Source organism: Protopterus annectens, chromosome 3.part0, assembly GCF_019279795.1.
Source record: "Protopterus annectens isolate FY-2018-M chromosome 3.part0, PAN1.0, whole genome shotgun sequence".
Classification (NCBI taxonomy): domain Eukaryota; kingdom Metazoa; phylum Chordata; order Ceratodontiformes; family Protopteridae; genus Protopterus; species Protopterus annectens.
In genome coordinates this window covers 770,715,911-770,737,073 of record NC_056731.1, presented here as the reverse complement: position 1 = coordinate 770,737,073, position 21,163 = coordinate 770,715,911, and the positions used below count along the sequence as shown (strand labels likewise).

The window sequence follows — 21,163 nt, the reverse complement described above, 5'->3', positions numbered from 1 at the left end:
TTTTTAACACCAAAAGACTTATGACGTTATTTTTAATTAATTTACTAAAATAATGTGTTTATGGCTTTATTTATTTATTTATTTATTTCAGTTTGATTACCGGGGAAGTCCACTGGGCTAAATGGGCCCGTTTTCAGTGGAGGCCCGGGGAGAAAAGCTCCAAAACAAACAAACAAATCAATACATTTATATATACAGATTACAAAATAATTTTAAAGTACATGCTAATCCAAGTTCAAATTCAGAATTACAATGATAATTCCAGTAAATAAGTAAAGTCAAAGTCACTCTAAGAAACAAGTATCAGGTGGTTGTAACAGAAGAAACACAACAATTCCACTTTTGTTTTGAGAAAAAGGCAATACTTGGGATACTACTGTTTTTTGTGCTGTTCACTAAGCATAGTGCATTATAGAAAGGAGAACAGGTGCAGAATAGAAGGAGGTTAATCTGGGGCAAATGGAGTAGAAAGTTTAGGTATTAAAGGCAGAGGAGTGCAGTTTCAAATTCTGTTATGAAAGAAGTAGGAATGAAGCAGAGTTTTGAAGTTGTTTAGGTTGGTACTGGTCCTTAGTGACAAGGGCAGGGCATTCCATTTCTTAGCAAGTGTAAAGGATAAGAGAAGCTGGCCAGCAGGGCGTTGGGGTTTTTGAACTGTGATCAGGTTGTGTTGAGAAGATCTAAGTGGTCGAGAGGGGGTATAAGGGAGCAGGAGATTTGTAAGGGCTGGGCAGTTTGAAGGGTATAGTAGTAGCTTGAAGGCTGTGGTGAGTTGGAGGAGGTTAAGTTGATTAGGAAGTTCTAGCCAGTTTAGGGTGAGAAGGGAGGATCAGTGATGGGAAGAGGATTTGGCATTAGTGGCAAATCTGGCGATTTTGTTGTAGCATAGCTCAAGTTTGGATGTAAGAGAGGATGAGAGATTAGTTAGCAGGGGGGCACCGTATAGGAGGGAAGGAAGGAGGAAGGTAGAAGCAAGGGTTAGTCTAGAGTGAGGAGAGAGGAAGTGGTTGTTTCTATACAATAGACCTAGTTTTATGTGAGTTTTTTTGATATTCAGTTGGATATGTGTATTAAATTTTAGTTGATCGTCGATAGTGACATCAAGAAGTTTGGAGGAAGATACAATTTCGATAGAGGAGTTATTAAGGCTAGTGATTTGGAATGACTGTTTGTCGAGAGAGGAGGATTTAGAGGGAGAGAAAAGGAGTATCTTAGTTTTGTTGGCATTTAGGGAGAGGTGGTTTTGTAGCATCCACTTTTCAGTGGTAGAGAAGGCACTTTGGGTTAGGGCTTGGAGGTCTGTTAGGTTAGAGGCAGAGCAGATTAACGTTGAATCATCAGCGTATTGAACGATTTTAGTGTTGGGGATGGCCTTGTAGAAGTCATTTATGAAGATATTAAATAGTAGTGGACCGAGTATGGAACCTTGAGGTACTCCAGTAGGAGTAGGAAGAAAAGAGGAGGTAGCTTGGCCCCATTTCACTGCTTGAGATCTGTTAGAGAGGTAGCTGGAAAACCAGGAAAGGGATTGTGAGGAAAGGCTGAGATTTGATAAGTGGTTTAGGAGATGTGTATGTGAGATTGTATCAAAAGCTTTGGATAAATCTAGAAGGACAGTGGATACTATATTACCAGCGTCACGGGCAGAGTTAACTGAGTGTAGGAAGGAGAGAAGGGCAGTGTTAGTACTATGTCCAGGGCGGAAGCCATGTTGGGTAGGAGAGAGAAGCTGGTGCTTGGTGAGGAAAGGCAGGAGTTGTAGGTGGATACATTTTTCTAGGATTTTAGATATAGGGGAGAGAATGGCAATAAGGCAAAAATTTGTGACTGAACAGTTTTTGCCACCTTTGTGTAGAGGTAGAATGTATGCAGAACGCCAAAGTTTGGGTACGTAAGATTCAAGTAAAGACCTGTTAATTAGGATGCTGATGGGAAGAGCAACAGCATCGTGGGCAATTTTTAGGAAGGCAGATGGGATGTTATCTGGGGCATTAGAGCAGGGTTTTAATTTAAGAAGGAGTTTTTTTATTTGGTTGATAGATACAGGTTTTAGTCTGAAAGAGGGTGGTTGAGAACTGTTTGAGGAAGATTGAGTAGAGGCAGGAGATATATGATTGTTGGGAAAAGTTTTAGTTAGCTCGGCAATGCAGGAGGTGAAGAAGGAGTTAAATAGAGAGGCTATTTCAAGGTCGGTTTTGTTGGTATCTGGACAGGGGTTGTTTTTAGTACCAGGTCTGAGGAGAGAGTTGATGGAATTCCAGAATTGTTTGGGGTTTCTAGCATGGTTTTCTTGGAGTTGAATGTAATAAGATATTTTGTCTTTAATGATTTGTTTCTTGCAAAGGTTTCTTAGCTGCTTGTATTTGAGGAGTGATTCAGGTTGTTTATGTTTATTGTAGGTTTTCCAGGTTTTATCTCTAAGGAGCATTAGCTTTTTAGTATCTTTGATGAGCCAGGGGGAGGTTTTAGTTTTAAGTCTTATAGTTCTGGTAGGGGCTAGGGAGTTAAGGACTGTTAAGAATGTAGAAATGAAATGGAGGATGGCTTCGTCTAGTGGTAGAAGTTTTAAAGGGTTCCAATTGATTTGTTTAAGTGAGTCAGAGAAGGAAGTGGGGTTGAAGTTTGAGAGGTTTCGAGTGTGAGTTTAGAGGTGGGAGTGGGGGGGGGATGAAGTAGCTCGTATGGCAAATGCAGGTAGGTGGTCTCCTAGCTTTAGTTTTTAGTTTTAATACTCGAAGATTTATAAAGTTATTTTACAGCAAGTGTAAACATTTTCAAATCCATGCTACAATCTCGTGTTACTTTATTCTGAAAAAAAAAAAAACACTTTGTTATACTATTGATTTGTACTAATAGAGAAGTAGGTGTTAAATGTAATATTCTGACTCCAGAGCTAAAGCACACTGTTTGGCTCTTTCGTAAATACTTCATACCACTGCCATGGTCATAGTTAAGCAATGGACAGGTGAAGGTGATAGTTAATATCTACATATGTATATTTTAACAGAATGGACAGAGGGCTTTTTTTTAATCACAGGAGTTTCTGCCCAGATGTCTGAGTAATGGCATAATGATTGTAGTAACAATAAATTCTTATTTTGGCATTAGTTTGTATATCAGGGGAAATAATTGTTCTTTTGAAAAATAAATACATCTTATGTCCAAAACCAAGTATAGATATGTTAACTTTCCATGACAGGTGGAATAGGAGAATTTGAGAAATGCAGAGTTGATAGCTTTGGATGCTAAAAAGTATGTGAATACAGAAGTGGGTTGTCAGAAGAAGTGCATAAGGAGATGGAGACTGCAACTAAAATGCAGCACAAGACAGTATAAGTACAGAAATGGAGACAAATCCAAAAAGAGAAAGGGCAGGTATAAATGTAAGCAAAGAGAAATAAGTCTGAATTATAAGCAGAAGAAGCAGACAGAAAAAGTGGATGGTGGTGTAAATGTGAAAAGCTGAGGAGTGGAGAGCTTTACATCTCTAGGGATGAATATGAATTCAGAATTGCTGCAGGATAGCTGATGTTTCTATGAGCCAAACATTGAGTGGAGATTTAAAGCAGATGTTATGATGCTGAATAAAGAAGCATTATAGATAAACTATCAATGAAAAACATAAAAATGTAAAAAATACTAATGTTAATAATAACCCAAGAAAGCACTGTGTAACAGTAGTAAACTTTAACACAAAAAAGACAAAATTAAAGGAATTTTTTATATTATTAACCTTGGTGAGTATCCCTCAAGATTTGTGATTAATCTGAAATTAGGAATAATGTAAGTAAAAGTTAACAACTACAAAGGAAAATGTACGGGGAGGTAATAGTGTTATAATTCCATAGTTTTGATTGTTGGAAGAATGACCTAATGAACTTCAAGATACATGTTCTGTTTCCTGAATGTACATGTGTGGGTAGGTGGGTTTGTGGGTATGTGCATAAGATACATGTTCTATTTCCTGTATGTACATGTGTGAGTGGGTGGGTGGGTATGTGCATAAAATACATGTTTTATTTCCTGTATGTACATGTGTGGGTGGGTGGGTGGGTGGGTGGGTATGTGCATAAGATACATTATCTATTTCCTGTATGTACATGTGTGGGTGGATAGGTATCTATGTGCATAAGATACATGTTCTATTTCCCATATGTGGGTGGGTGAGTGGGTGGGTATGTGCATAAGATACATGTTCTATTTCCTGTATGTACGTGGGTGGGTGGGTATGTGCATAAGATACATGATCTGTTTCATGTATATACATGTGTGGGTGGGTAGGTGGGTATATGCATAAGATACATGTTCTAGTTCCCGTATGTAGGTGGGTGAGTGGGTGGATATGTGCATAAGATACATGTTCTATTTCCTGTATGTACGTGTGTGGGTGGGTGGGTGGGTATGTGCATAAGATACATGATCTATTTCCTGTATGTACATGTGTGGGTGGGTAGGTGGGTATGTGCATAAGATACATGTTCTATTTCCCGTATGTGGGTGAGTGAGTGGGTGGGTATGTGCATAAGATACATGTTCAATTTCCTGTATGTACGTTTGTGTGTGTGTGTGTGTGTGTGTGTGTGTGTGTGTGTGTGTGTGTGTGTGTGTGTGTGTGTGTGTATGTGTGACAGCACATGTGCATGCATGTATGTATTTAGGCCCTGCTTGGCAGCCTATATGCTGCTAAGTGGTCATGTGTTTTGATTACTGCAGCCTCCATTTGCTGACTGTGAGCTAGTCATTTAACCAGATGCTGTTCTATAAAGATACTGTGTGCCCTGTGGGCTTTCCTGCTTAACAAATACGATTAACTTTCATATGGTCTCTTCAAGATTTCTCCAAAGATTAATTTGGCTGATTTGTATTGTCCACATAGGACATACTCATATGCATTGAGTCATCATCTTCCTAGTGTTTTTAATTTGCCTTTTACTTGTAGTTATAATGATACCATGCAAGTATGTATAGATGTGAAAAATGATGCCTCATTTATTTACTCATTTATGTAATTGTTAACCAAGCTGGTGGACTGGTAGTTTATAGGTTCATATGTTCATAGGTAGGTACTAGGCTATCGGCCCTGTAGCCTATATAAGCCTAGCCAAAAAAGTTCCCTGGCTTTCGCCACCCAAGAAAGTTATTTTACTGTGCCCCTGTCTAGAAGAGCCACAGAAGTGATCCTCCAAGGTGAATTTCCTATTTCCCATCCAATTGTCGAGATTTTTCTTAAAGAGGGCTAATGAGGAGCTTTGCTTGACATGAATGGGTAGTCTGTTTCAGAGCATGGGAAGTCTGTGGGACAAGAATCTATCCCTCAATCATGTTATGTTTATTGTGGTGGCAAGGTTTAGGTCCCTGGAGTGTGTGACTCGGAGGGATTGGGGATTTTCTTTGTGTTTCACTGTTGCAGTCTTTACACTTGGGTTATCCTGCTGGCAGGCTACCCTCAGTTGGCCTGAATTCCAAAGTCTAGGTCCGGCATCAGTTGCTGTCGCCTCTTCCCTAACGTCAGTGCGCCAGAGGTATAAAAGATGTAGCCGACGCCATTTTCTTCAGTCTTTCTTGCCGCACGGTGCCCGAAGCATAAGCAGTTCGCAAGTGCCGGTTGGCCGACTCCTGAGATTTTCGTGTTCGAATTTCAGATCCGAAGCCTTCATTAAAAGCTAAGTATCCCGTTGGGGAAACTTTTTTTTTGCTCCAGACCGATATCAGAAAAAGTTAATAATTGTATTTCTTTTGGGAAGCAAATACCTCATAAGGACTTTCATTCTTACTGTATTCCTTGCCTAGGCTCTGACCATGACATTGCTAGTTGTCAGATGTTCATCGTGTTTCACTGTTGCAGTCATTACTCTTGGGTTATCCTGCTGGCAGGCTACCCACAGTCGGCCAGAATTCCAAAGTCTAGGTCCGGCGTCGGTTGCTCTCGCATCTTCCCTGACGTCAGTGCGCCAGGGGTATAAAAGATGCAGCTGACGCCATTTTCTTCAGTCTTTCTTGCCGCGTGTTGCCCGAAGCAAAAGCAGTTTGCAAGTGCCAGTCGGCCGACTCCTGAGATTTTCAAATCTGAATTTCAGAACCGAAGTCTTCATTAAAGCTAAGTACCCCATTGGGGAAACTTTTTTCTTGCTCCAGACCAATGTCAGAAAAAGTTAACAATTGTATTTCTTGTGGGAAGCAAATACCTCATAAGGATTTTCACTCTTACTGTATTCCTTGCCTAGGCCCTGATCACAATGCTGCTAGCTGTCGGTTTTGTGCTAGATTTAACCAACGCACTATTAAGCATCGGTTCGATTTTGCATTTCATTACTTTGGCCGAAGATTTAATTATATAATGCCGTCGGACCAGCCGACAACCAGAGTTTACAAAAAACGCAAGGACAAGGAAAAGAATAGGCATCCGAGGTCCAAAACTGATGACGAAGCCTCTGCTAGGCCAGTCACCGGTTCACCGGTTCTCAGTGAGGCGCTTTTGCAGCCCCTGGCGTCCGCTACCTCAGAGCCACAAGCCGCTTCCGACTCCCACGTGGAGCCGACTGGGCATCTGGATACTCAAGGTACTCCATGCTTCCCTATGAGGATTCTGATGCTGAAGATTCCATTCCTTCAGCCTCTCCTCCTGAAGGATTATTCTTTTGGGGAAACCCTGCATACCATGAGGGAGCATTTCCACTGGGAGAGCCAAGATTATTCTGAATCTAAGAAAAGGCTCAGAGACTTTCTGTTACTTCCTCAGCACAGACCTCTTGCTATTCCACCTGTTCTAGACATTGTAGATGATGTATTTTCAGAGTCCGGCCTGTCCCCTGACTCTTTACCCCCTGCACCTGCTAAGCCAAACAGATACTACAGGGTCCTAGATTCTCATAAATTCCTGTATAAAAACCCCACAGCTGACCCAGAAACTATTTCTCAGGGTCCCAAGGGGGTTAAGGCTTCCACTGTCAAAAACCCTGTCCCCTCTGATAGGGATTCTAGGGCTCTAGACAGATGGGGGAAAAAAGTCTACACTTCTGCGACCCTGGCTGTAAGGGCTTTGAATTGTCAGTTTGATATGCTTAAATATCAGCAATATTTAATGTCACTGCTTAAACAAAAATTGTTGACAAACACTGAATGTTTCAGAGAACAAGGAATTGCAGGATTTATTGCATGCAGCTGAACAAGTGGGAAAGCATACTTTGCAATGTGGTTATGAATCACTGGAGGCCTCTTGCAGGGCCACTGTTACAGGTTCTGTTATTAGAAGGCACGCTTGGTTAAAGGAACAGAATCTGCCTGATCATGTTAAAGCAAAATTATTAGATGCACCATTACAGCATGATACTTTGGTACTAAAGCAGAAGAGGTGTTGAAAAAAATGGAGGATAAAGCAAAATCCATGCAGACAGTCAAGGATTTCTTGCAGGTACAGCCACCCAGGTTTAGCAGAAACTGGTCTTATAAAAATTGGTCCTTTCCAGTGTCAGACAGACCACAAAGAGGCAGATACAGGAGTCCCATAGGCAGATCTCAGCCCCAAGGCTCATACAGGCCTAAACAATGGGGTGCTCCTACCTCCAAAGGCGGAGAAGACAAATCACAACCTTACAGGAAACAGTCCCAATGACATTCCTCTACCAGTTCCAAGCACTTATCTTTTGGCAGCCCCCTAAGGGGGAAAACTAGCACTTTTTTCATCAAATTGGCAAATGGTTACCCAAGACAAATGGGTCCTGAACATAGTGTCCCAAGGCTACAGGTTCCATTTTCACACCCTACCAAGATCAAAAGGTATGCCAGACCTGCCACACAATCAATGGCAGAGGCACAAAAAAAAACATTACAGCCCTCATGGACATGAGGGCCATTCAGCAAGTACCACTATAAGAGCAGGGGCAAGGATTTTACTCCAGACTTTTTCTAGTACCCAGAAAGGACAAAACCTGGAGACCAATACTGGACCTATCAATTTTAAATACTTTTCTGGAAGTTCCAAAATTCAAGATGTTGACTCTACAGCAGCTACTGCCCATGCTGGGCAAGAAGGCTTGGCTCGTAACTTTGGACCTAAAAGAGTCATAACTGCATGTCCCAATCAGACAATCTTGCAGAAGATACTTCAGATTCATAGCTGGCTCAATGCATTACCAATTCTCTGCACTGCCCTTTGGCTTATCTACTACACCCAGGGTCTTCACAAAATGCCTGGCACCAGTAATTGCGTTTTGCAGACAAAAAGGAATTGAAATATATCCCTACTTGGACGACTGCTTAATTCAAGCAAAGAACAAAGACATTCTTCTGAAGCATCTGGCATTTGTAAAAAGATTACTAATTGGCCTAGGGTACACAGTAAACGAAAAGAAATCAAAACTAGTGCCCTCTCAAGAGATAATATTCCTGGGTGCAAGCTTAAATACAACTGCCCAGATGGCTTATCTCACGCTAGACAAACAAAAGCATCTGACTACTTCAAGGGACTGGCAACAAAAACTCACTTATCTGCAAGGAAAATCCTGCAGGCCTTGGGTTTCATGGCATCTTGCATTCTACTAATTCCATATGCCAGACTGCATATGAGGAAACTACAATGGTACCTAAAAAGTGTTTGGACTCAGCATTGCCACAGCCTGGAGACAGTAATTGCACTAATTCCCTGCCTGTAACAGGAGTTTTGATGGTGGGCAGAAGCCTGTCACCACAACAGGGGTCTGCCATTCAGTTTACCCACAGCCAGACAGACACTGACAACGGATGCATCAGATTATGCCTGGGGGGCCAATATGGCAGGAAAATGTATTCAGGGCACATGGCCTGCAAACCAGATGCATCTTCACATCAATCAAAAAGAGATGCTAGCTGTTCAAAATGCCCTGACAGCTTTCAAGGACCTGCTTCATCCAGGACAGTTACTGATAAAGACAGACAACACTACGGTCATGTGGTACATAAACAAACAGGGAGGTACACATTCCTACCCCCTCTGCAGACAAACAATGACCTTATGGGACACAGCATTGGCTTTTCAAATTCACCTGCAAGCACAATTCCTGCCAGAAAAATCAAATACTCTGGCAGACGAACTAAGCAGAAACCTCCTGGATCCCCACGAATGGAAACTGGATCCACAAATCTTCAGCATGATAACAAGGAAATGGGGATGCCCAGACATAGATCAACTACCAATTACAGAGATTTTGCACAAGGATTTATCACAAGCAAGCATGGAAATTGGACGCCCTATCCTTCAGCTGGAAAAATCTAACGGTATATGCTTTTCCCCCACTGCCTCTCCTTCCCAGCGTACTCCTAAAGGTCAGACAAGAGAAGCCAAAAATGATACTGATTGCACCGGACTGGCCATGCCAGCACTGGTACCCAGTCCTAAAGAGCTTGTCTCCAGGTCCAGCATGGATACTGCCTCAAACTTCTCATTTGCTGACCCAACAAAACAATCAGATCCTGCACAACCAACTCAGGACCTTAAATCTGGCAGCATGGCCGATAATGTAGCCATTCAGAACACTCCTCTTTCAAAAACTGCCATGGATGTTATATTGGAGGCCAGGAGGCCCAGCACCAGAAAATCTTATGCAGAAAAATGGAAGAGATTCTGTGCTTGGAACCAGGAACAAGGCATTGACACGTGTGTACCAAATATCCCTCAGATTTTACAATACCTAATTAAGATGCTGAACAAAGGCCTTTCCTTCTCATCAATTAAGATTCACGCCTCTGCCATTTCAGCCCATTACAATACGGAACCACCTATTTTTTCTTATCCTTTAATAAGGCAGTACCTCAGAGGGGCCAAAAACATTAGGCCTCCAAGGAGAGCACCAATTCCGGCCTGGGACCTCAATTATGTTTTGGAAAAACTCACACTGCCTCCTTTCGAGCCAGCATCAACAGCAGATATAAAATTCTTATCCTAGAAAACAGATCTGCTCCTAGCAATAACCTCTGCAAGGTGAGTCTCAGAGTTACAAGCACTCATGGCTGTGGAACCTTTCATCATTTTTCATCCAGACAGGGTTTCTCTGAGGACAAACCCTACATTTATGCCTAAGGTGGTGTCCAGTGTGGCCCTTAACCAAACCATTCACTTGCCAACCTTTTATCCTAATCCACAGAACAACGGTGAGAAAATTCTGCATTCTTTGGACATACACACGCAGTTACATTTCTACTTGGACAGAACTAAAGCTTTCAGAAAGACTGAGCAACTTTTAGTTTCATATGCTGCAGGATCACAAGGAAAGGCTATCTCAAAACAGACTATTTCTAAATGGACAGGCCATTGCATCCGCTTCTGCTATTTTCAACATGGCAAATCAGTGCCTTAGGGCATTAGACCTCATTCCACCAGAGCAGCAGCCACTTCAACAGCCTTCCTTAGAGGAGTACCAACCAAAGATATCTTAGAGGCTGCAACTTGGAGTTCAGTGCACACCTTCACAAAGCACTACCACTTACCTCTATACTTTAAGTCCAGAGCAGGCTTTGCCACTGCAGTTCTGCAGGGCCTCATATGCTCTCCTAATCCTATTTAGCCCAGCCACCCTACCTCAACTTTGGGATTCAACCCAAGTGTAATGACTGCAACAGTGAAACACGATGAATATAGTACAGTTGTGTACCTACCATAAATGTAGATGTTCGAGTGTATTCACTGTTGCAGTCCAGGTTACCCACCCACCATCCCCCTCTTCTTTGCTGGGACTTATCTGCAGTTCTCTGTCCTATACAACCTTTTTGGTGTATTTGCTTGCAGATGAAGAAAATGCTATTTTTGTGCATGCATTTTTATTGGCATATTTTTCAGCCTACCAATTTGGGGGCACCTGACATCTGGGGCAAGAAAAACTGAAGAAAATGGCATCAGCTGCATCTTTTATACCCATGGCGCACTGACGTCAGGGAAGAGGTGACAGCAACCGACGCCGGACCTAGACTTTGGAATTCTGGCCGACTGCGGGTAGCCTGCCAGCAGGATAACCCAAGAGTAATGACTGCAACAGTGAATACACTCGAACATCTACATTTATGGTAGGTACACAACTGTACTTTTTGTGCTAGATTTAACCAACGCACTATTAAGCGTCGGTACGATTTTGCATTACACTATTTTGGCAGAAGATTTAATTATACCATGTCGTCAGATAGCCATCCAACTACCGGAATTTACAAGAAATGCAAAGAAAAAGAGAAAGACAGGCATCCGAGGTCAAAAACCGATGACGAGGCTTCTTCTAAGCCAGTCGCCAGTTCGCCGGTTCTCAGTGAGGTGCCTTCGCAGCCCCTGACGCCCACTACTTGAGACCCGCAGGCAGCTACCGACTCCCACGTGGAGTCGCCTAGGCCGCTGGAAGGTCAAAGTATTGGACCTTCAGAGACTATTCCCTCAGATGGGTCCGGAGCTGCTGAGCAGGCATCGGCTTCAGAGGGTGTTTTCAGACCAACTCAATTATACATTAAAACCACTTCAGCTTCAAAGGCAAAGACTAAAGCACCCTTAAAGACAAAGAAACAAGTGCAACAGCCTCATGGACAGGCCTCCATGCCCAAAAAATAGATGCTCAAAATGGCCGAAGACTTAATTACTTTGATCAGGGGTTCCCATCCCCCTCCTAATAAAAGGCCTAGGCAAGACACAGAATATGAATCTTCAGATCAGGTTTCCATTTCATCTGATTCCTCTTCTGATCAGGAATACTCTCTTCCTCCCTATGAGGATTCTGATGCTGAAGAATCTATCCCTTCAGCCTCTCTTCCTGAGGATTATTCTTTTGGAGAAACCTTGCATACCATGAGGGAGCATTTCCACTGGGAGAGCCAAGGTTTTTCAGAATCTAAGAAAAGGCTCAGAGACTTTCTTTTACTGCTACAACACAGGCCCCTAGCTATTCCACCTGTGTTAGACATTGTTGATGATGTATTTTCAGAGTCCAGTCTGACCCCTGACTCCTTACCTCCAGCTCCTGTTAAGCCGGACAGGTACTACAGGGTCCCTGACTCTCATAAATTCCTTTTCAAAAACCCTACTGCTGACCCAGAAACCATCTCTCAGGGTCTCAAAGGGGTCAAGGCTTCTGCTGCAAAAAACCCTACCCTCTCTGACAGGGATTCTAGGGCATTGGGCAGATGGGGAAAAAAGATTTACACTTCCGCAACCTTGGCTATAAGGGCTTTAAATTGTCAGTTTCATACGCTCAAATATCAGCAATATATTATGTCATCGCTTAAACAGAAAATGTTGACTAATTCTGAATGTGCAGAAAATAAAGAAATGCAGGATTTATTTCATGCAGCTGAACAAGTTGGAAAGCATACTTTGCAATGTGGTTTTGATTCTTTGGAGGCCTCCTGCAGAGCCGCTGTGACGGGCTCTATCATCAGGAGACATGCTTGGTTAAAGGAAAAAACTCTGCCTGATCAAGTCAAAGCAAAATTATTAGATGCCCCATTACAGCATGATACTTTGTTTGGTGTTAAAGCAGAAGAGGTGTTAAAGAAAATGGAGGACAAAGCTAAATCTATGCAAATGGTTAAGGATTTCTTACAGGTTCAGCCTCCAAGATTTAGCAGACACTGGCCTACAAAGAATTGGTCCTTTCCAGTGTCAGACAGACCACAAAAGGGCAGATACAGATGCCCAAGAGGCAGATCCCAGCCCCAAGGCTCATACAGATCTAAACAATAGGGTGCTTCTACCTCCAAAAGTGGAGAAGACAAATCACAACCATACAGAAAACAGTCCCAATGACTTCCCCCTGCCTTCACCAAGCACTTATCTTCTGGCAGCACCTTTAGGGGGAAAACTAGCACTTTTTTCTCAAAACTGGCACATAATCACCCAGGACAAATGGGTCTTAGACATAGTGTCACAAGGCTACAAGTTTCACTTCCATACCCTGCCAAGGACAAACGATTGGCCAGACCTGCCAAAACATCAATGGGCAGAGGCACAAAAGCAAGTCTCATCCCTCATGGACATGAGGGCCATTCAACAGGTACCAGAACAAGAGCAGGGACAAGGATTTTATTCAAGACTGTTTTTGGTACCCAGAAAGGACAAGACCTGGAGACCAATACTGGACCTGTCTATTCTAAACACATTTCTGGATATACCAAACTTCAAAATGTTGACTCTACAGCAACTTCTGCCCATGCTGGGCAAGAAGGCTTGGCTGGTGACTTTAGACCTAAAAGAGGCATACCTGCATGTCCGAATCAGACAAGCATGCAGAAGATACCTCAGATTCAAAGCTGGCTCAATGCACTACCAATTCTCTGCACTGTCCTTTGGCTTATCTGCTGCACCCAGGGTCTTCACAAAGTACCTGGCACCAGTAATTGTATGCTGCAGACAAAGAGGAATACAAATATATCCTTACTTGGACAACTGCCTCATTCAAGCAGAGAACAAGGACATTCTACTACAGCATCTGTCATTTTTAAAGAGATTACTAACAGGCCTAGGGTACACAGTCAACGAAAAGAAATCAAAACTAGTACCCTCTCAAGAGATAACATTCCTGGGTGCAAGCTTAAATACAATTGCCCAGATGGCTTATCTCACACCATACAAACAAAGGCAACTGACTACCTATTTCAACCTGTTGGCAACAAAGGCCCAGTTATCTGCAAGAAAAATTCTGCAGGCTTTGGGCTTCATGGCATCCTGCTTTCTACTAATTCCATATGCGAGACTTCATATGAGGAAATTTCAATGGTACCTAAAAGTGTTTGGACTCAACATTGCCACAGCCTGGAAACTATAATTACCCTCGTTCCCTGCCTGCAAAAGGAGTTTCGTTAGTGGGCGAAAGCTTGTCACCAGAACAAGGGACAGCCATTCCTTTTACCCCCAGCCAGGCAGACATTAACAATGGATGCATAAGATTATGCCTGGGGGGCCCACATGGCAGGAAGATGTATTCAAGGAACATGGTCCACAAACCAAATACATCTACATATCAATCAAAAAGAGATGCTAGCTGTCCAGAATGCCCTGACAGCCTTCAAGGACCTACTTCATCTGGGACAACTACTGAAAAAGACAGACAACACCACGGTCATGTGGTATATAAACAAGCAGGGAGGCATTCATTCTTACCCCCTTTGCAGACTAGCCCTGACTCTGTGGGATACAGCTTTGACTTACCAGGTACATCTGCAGGCACAATTCCTGCCAGGAAAGATAAATACTCTGGTAGACAAACTAAGCAGAAACCTCATGGATCCCCATGAGTGGAAATTGGATCCACAAGTCTTCAGCATGATAACAAGGAAATGGGGATGTCTGGATATTGATCTATTTGCCTCTCCTCACAACTACCAACTAAAAAGATTCTGCACAAGGACTTATCACAGACAAGCATGGAAAGTGAACGCCCCTCTCTTTCAGCTGGAAAAGCTTAGCAGTATATGCCTTTCCTCCACTGCCTCTCCTCCCCAAGGTACTCCTAAAGGTCAGACAAGAGAAGCCAAAGATGATACTGATTGCCCCAGACTGGCCCCGCCAGCACTGGTACCCAATCCTAAGGAACTTGTCTCAGTGCCCGGCTTGGACCTTGCCTCAAATACCTCATCTACTATCCCAACAAAACAATCAGATCCTGCACAGCCAATTAAAAACCTTAAATCTGGCAGCATGGTGGATAATGTAGTAATACAAAACGCGCCTCTCACTAAAGCTGTAATGGATGTCATTTTGGAGGCCAGAAGGCCTAGTACCAGAAAATCTTACACTGGAAAATGGAAGAGATTCTGTGCTTGGAACCAGGCACAAGGAATTGATACAGCTGTACCAAATATTCCTCAGATTTTGCAATACTTAACTGAGATGATGGACAAAGGCCTATCCTTTTCATCAATAAAAATTCATGCCTCTGCCATTTCAGCTCATTACAATACAGAGCTACCAATTTTTTCTCATCCGCTGTTAATGCAGTACCTCAGAGGAGCCAAAAACTTAAGGCCTCCAAGGAGATCACCAATACCTGCATGGGACCTCAATTATGTTTTGGAAAAACTCACCCTGCCCCTTTTTGAGCCAGCCGCTACAGTTGATATAAAGTTTTTATCTTGAAAAACAGCTCTGCTCCTAGCAATAACCTCTGCAAGATGACTCTCAGAGCTACAGGCACTCATGGCTGTGGAACCTTTTATCATTTTTTATCCAGACAGGGTTTTCCTGAGGATAAACCCAACATTTATGCCTAAGGTAGTGTCCGGTGTGGCCCTTAACCAAACTATTCATCTGCCTACTTTTTATCCAAACCCACAGAATAAGGGGGAGAGAATTCTGCATTCTTTGGACAAACACAGACAGCTATGCTTCTACCTGAACAGAACCAAAGCTTTCAGAAAGACAGCAATTACTAGTGGCATATGCTGCAGGATCACAAGGAAAGGCTATCTCAAAGCAGACTATTTCAAAGTGGATGGGCCACTGCATCCGTTTCTGCTATTCACAGCATGGCAAGCCAATGCCTAAGGGCATTAGGCCACATTCAACCAGAGCAGCAGCCACTTCAGCAGCCTTCCTCAGGGGAGTACCAACCAAAGACATTTTAGAGGCTGCAACCTGGAGTTCAGTGCACACCTTTACAAAGCACTATCATTTACCACTCTACTCTAAATCAAGGGCAGGCTTTGCCACTGCAGTTCTGCAGGGCCTCATAGCCGCTTCTAATGCTATTTAGCTCCAGCCTCCCAACCTTAGCTTTGGAATTCAACCCAAGTGTAATGACTGCAACAGTGAAACACAAAGAACATAGTACAGTTGTGTACACTTACCATAAATGTAGATGTTTGAGTGTATTCACTGTTGCAGTCCAGGTTACCCACCCACCATCCCCCTTATCTTTGCTGCAACTTATCTGATCTTCTCGAACCTATACAACCTATGTGGTGTATTTGCTTATAGATGAAGGTGTTATATATATTTTGGTGCATGCATGTTTTATTGGCATATTTTTAGCCTACCCTTTGGGGGGGCACCTGAAATCTGGGGCAAGAAAAACTGAAGAAAATGGCATCGGCTGCATCTTTTATACCCCTGGCGCACTGACGTCAGGGAAGAGGTGACAGCAACCGACGCCGGACCTAGACTTTGGAATTCAGGCCGACTGAGGGTAGCCTGCCAGCAGGATAACCCAAGTGTAATGACTGCAACAGTGAATACACTCGAACATCTACATTTATGGTAAGTGTACACAACTGTACTTTTCTTTAAGTGTAGCATGTCCAACAGGTCTGGGTTTGACATGGCTTTTTATGTTAGGCAGAGGTCGTCTCTGAGTAGGTGATAAGTGATGGAGTAGAGCTGGAGTTTTTTGAGACGGTCTGCATATGACATCTGTTTGAGGCCGGTAATCCTCTTAGTGAAGTATTTCTGTAGCCTTTCTAGTTGTTGTAGATGTCTTGCGAGGTACATGCCAAATGGGGCATTGTACTCTATGATGGGTCTGATGAGGGATGAGTAGAGAGGAACAATGACCTATTTTTTTCTGGAGGTGAACCCCTTTGTGATGAGTTGTGCCATGTAGAAGGATTTCCTGACTACTGTGGTGATGTGATTATCAAAGGAGAGACTACTGTCCACCTGTGTCCCAAGGTCTCATCACACTTTCAGTGTTTAGTAGGCTACCGCCTATGTGGTTGTTCATGAGTACAGTGGTTTTCCCAAAGGGGATGACAATGCACTTCTTGGCCAAACAGGAGAGGACCCAGGACTGAGCCCTGTGGTACTTCACTTGTCACTGGTCTGAAGTTGGATTTGGAGTAAGCTACTTTCACTGTGTGGGTTCTGTCAGTGAGCCAGTTGGCCACCCATCTTGTGACACAGGGATTTATGCCCAGTCTAGTGAGTTTATCTATAATTCCAGAGTGGGGGATGGTGTGGAAAACCTTGGTGAGGTCAAGATAGTCTGTGTGCACCACCTTACCCTCGTCCATGGCTCTGGTAACTGCTTCAAAGAAGTCAGTCAGGTTTAGGAGACATGACCTACCTTTACAAACCCAAACTGAGCGGGGTCCAGAGTTTGGAGGTTATCTATGTCCTTGTTTATAAGCTCCAAGATGATACATCCCATGGCCTTGCAGACCAGGCTCATCAGGCTAATGGGCCAGCAGTTCCCGGGGTCCATGGTGGCGCCCCTTTTTTGGAGTGGGATAACCATCGCTGTGTGCCATTCAGTAGACACAAAGCCTGAAGTGAGGCTATGATTGAACATGGTACTTAGATGGGCTGCCAGTTCATTCTGTAGTTCATGCAGAACGCAGCCTGGGATGTTGTCAGGTCCCAGGGATGATGTGTTCTTGGCTTTGGAGAGTGCAGTCTTTACTTGTGCTGCCGTGATTACAGGGGCTTTGCATTCTTCTGGTATAGTGATGGGCCATTTGGGGGGTGAGGGAGAAAGTGAAGTTTGCAGTGAACCTATCTTCCAGGATGTTGGTAATATCAGTTGGTTCTGTATCTAGTGCCATTCTGCTGTAGCTCAGAGCAGATTTGAAGTATCGCCATTGAGATTCTTGACATAGCTGTAGAATGCTTTGTGGTTGTCTTTAGAATCAGTGCCGATTTTATTTTCATAACTAGCTTTGGAGGATTTTATGAGGGATCTCAGCTTCTTACTGCGGCTGACCAGGGAGTTCCTGCAATCAGGGGATTTTACTCTTTTTTTTGCAACAGCTTCTTCCTTCTGTTGTACAGTTTATTTATGGTAGGGGACAACCAGGTTGGCTTCCTCTTTTTGGAGGATAGTGTTTTGGTTCTGTTGGGGATGGCACGATCCATGCACTCGTGTATGTGCTTATACATAGGTTCATAGGTAGGTACTAGGCTATTGGCCCTAGGGCCTATATAAGCCTAGCCAAATGTACCCTGGCTTTCACCATCCAAGACAATTATTTTCCTATGCCACTGATACAGTGCATTTGTATAGGATTCAGCAGTCTTACTTCTATTTTCCATCTGTATGGGTGTCGTGAAGCTTGCCACTTCTGTCTTAAGAAGCATGAAGTTGACTTTGGAGACGTTTTTACGATAGTTTCCTTAATGGGGGGTGGGGATGGGATATTGATGTCTAGGGTGATTAGCTTGTGGTTGGATCTGACCAACAAGGAGTTGACGTCTGGCATGGAACATCGGTTGCCCATATTGGTAATGACCAAGTCCAGGATATTGCTGTCCCTGGTGGGGTTATGGACAAGCTGATCCAGGGCATTGGAATTTATGAATTCCAGAAAGCATTGAGCAAATGAGTTAGTACATGAGTAGTTTTCCCTGTTGATGGTGGGGTAGTTGAAATCGCCCATTATTAGGGTATTGGGCTGTACCTTAATATTGCACAGTATGTCAAGAAATGCGAAGTGGGCATCCTGGGCCATGATGGGGATCTGTAACAAACTACACCCTGGACTGCAGTCTTGCCCAATGTTAGTTGCACTTGGATAATTTTGGATACATTATGTTGAGCAACTAGCCTGGAGGTGTGGATATCCTTAATGAATATGGACACGCACGCCTCTTCCTTTAGTGTTTCCATCCAGGTTAGGTGGCCGAAAGGTGTGGTATGAGTTGTAGCCTGGTAATTCAGGGGTGCTCTCTGAAGCCTTGAACCAGGTCTCTGTCACTGCACAGATGTCGATGTTCTCCATTTTAAGGAATGCCTCAATTGAGTGCATTTTGAGGTCTAGACTTCTAGCACTGAGTAGCGTTACCCTCAGATTTTGCTTGCTTATACCTGGGTGGTGGTGCTGCAGTAGTGTTGTCGCCTCACAGTAAGACATTGACCTGTTCGATTCTCAGCTAAAGCATCTTCTGTGTGGAGACATGCGTGAATGGGCGTACCTTCATTGAAGGTTGTGCGTCAGGGCTGGCAACTCGGTACGTAAAAATCTACTGCCAATTATTAGCAGACTGGAGTTCCGCTGTGGTGACCCCTAACCGGGAAAAGCTGAAAGATACAACAACAACATACCTGCTGTGGTGGTGAGTTTGTCATTTGAACCTTGCCTAAAAAAAGGCACTATAGGGGTGGCAAGAGCCTTAGCCAGTATCCGAAATCCCAGGGGCGACAGGTGCAGACCATCTCTGGCAAAGTATCGTGGTCTGTCGATCATGTCGTCCCAGGCAGACAGACACTGGATCCCCTTAGAATGACACCAGAAGCTTAGCCAATTGTTGAAGTCAATCATTTTGTCTATGTATTGTGGTATCATTCTGGGCAATGGCAGGATGCTACTCAAGGCTAGGGTCATACCTGCCTAGGCTACATGATCCGAGAACTCCTCCATGTCTCTTTTCATGTAGTCCAGGGAAATACATCTCAGGTCATTCACACCAACATGGACAATGACAGAGTCATATTTGTACTTGTTGTGGAGTGACCTGAGTGCTTGCGTTATGTGGTGGATCCTGGCACCCGACAGGCAGCTGACAGTAACTTTCTCCTTGTTCAGCCTGGTGAGTAGAACATCACTGTGCCTGACTATAGGCTCACCTATGACTAGTGTATTGGGTACACTGTTTTGCTTTATGGGCTGAGGTTGAGTGGCACACTGATTTGGTGGACTATGTGTCATTTGGGTAGTGTTGGGGGGGTGGTTGCTTGTGTTTCAGCTTTGGAGATCTCTGTTGTTTAGGCAGATTTTTATTGAAAACCTCCGCAAATGTAGGTGTGTGTTTTGTGTTACTATGTGTGGGTTTAGGTGATGAAGGTTTTGATGGACTATGTGTGGAGTGTGATGTGGTGCAGGTGTTTACCTTCTCCTCTTGACTGTCTAGTACAGTCTTGGCTTGAGAGAGCTTGGCTTCCAGTTAGTCATAACCCACACTCCAAGATATCTGTAGACAGAAAATGAAAAACAAAATAAATCACAGCCATACATATTAATTATTCTACAGAATGAAGTGGAGAAGATAATTACAGTATGAGCAAATGAAATATGTATTCCGAAACATAGAGTAGCAGGCAAAGAAAGCAATTGAAAACATGACTACATTATGTGTTCATATGCTAATGTTATCAAGCTGGCATCTGCAGCTAATACCATGTTGTGACCTTAATATTGGTGGCTAAGTAAATTATTCAAAAATCGTTCAGAACATAACTATAGAAACAAAGCAACCTGACCCAGAAGCATAATAGTCTAATTGGAATGAATAGATTATCTTGGACAATGTCAGATTGTCAGCAAATAGATTATAATATTACAGTTGCAGAATAAATCAGAATTACATATGTTCATAGGTTCATAGGTTGGTACTAGGCTATCAGCCCTAGGGCCTATACAAGCCTAGCCATAACAATTCCACGGCTATTTCTTCTCACACTACTTCCCTGGACCCCTGTCTAGCAGGGCGACTGACGTGATCCCCGGGGTGAATTTCCTTTCTCCCATCCAATCGTCAAGGTTCCTTTTGAAGAGTGCCAAGGAGGTGCTCTGCTTGACATGTATGGGCATGGGTTATGCTGACTACTGTTTCAATTGTTTCTCTCCTGTATCAAAGAAATAATCCTATGTATGAGTCTTGGACATTAATATTAAATGATTAGGGGCTAATAATCTTCATATTGTCACTTTATTTCTAAAGTAAAATTATGGAATTACTTGCAAATCAGTCACTGAATATCAAAGAACCCAGCCAGCATAAATTAATAAACAATAAATAAAAGTATCTCATGTGATATTTTGAATAATGACTGTACGGTGGAGTTTTAGTGACATTGCTGTGGAGTTCTAAGACAATTTCCCAGTTCTGCCACAAGAGGGGGATAAGGTCAAACATACAAATGTTTTTTACTCCATTCATTCATTCATTCATTCATTCATTCATTCATTTTTATCATCTAAGCAGGTGGGCTAATCTGGAAAGCTTTTTCAGAGGATACACAAGCAATTGATGCACAAATCAAGCACTGATAATTAATAAAATATAAAATATATGCCGATAATGTTAATGATGTGCACATTTTCATCTTTCAGTTGATGTATGTTGAAGCAGACATAATCATTGCAACAGCAGTCAGAGCTAGTAGTATACAGTCATACTGTTAAGTGACAAAACACAGTGATATAAAAGATGCAGAGTGCCAGCCTAGCAGTATACATGCATCACAAAACAGAACATTTATCAGAATAAGTGTGAAAGCCAGCATTGTGC

General features: G+C 43.0%; 1 protein-coding gene across 1 annotated transcript in view; it reads left to right on the top strand.

The window, feature by feature from the left end:
* The window catches only part of LOC122796547 (collagen alpha-1(XV) chain-like), a 1,635,928-nt gene that overhangs the window by 386,517 nt on the left and 1,228,248 nt on the right, over positions 1 to 21,163 (top strand). The gene's annotated exons all lie outside the window — the stretch shown is intronic.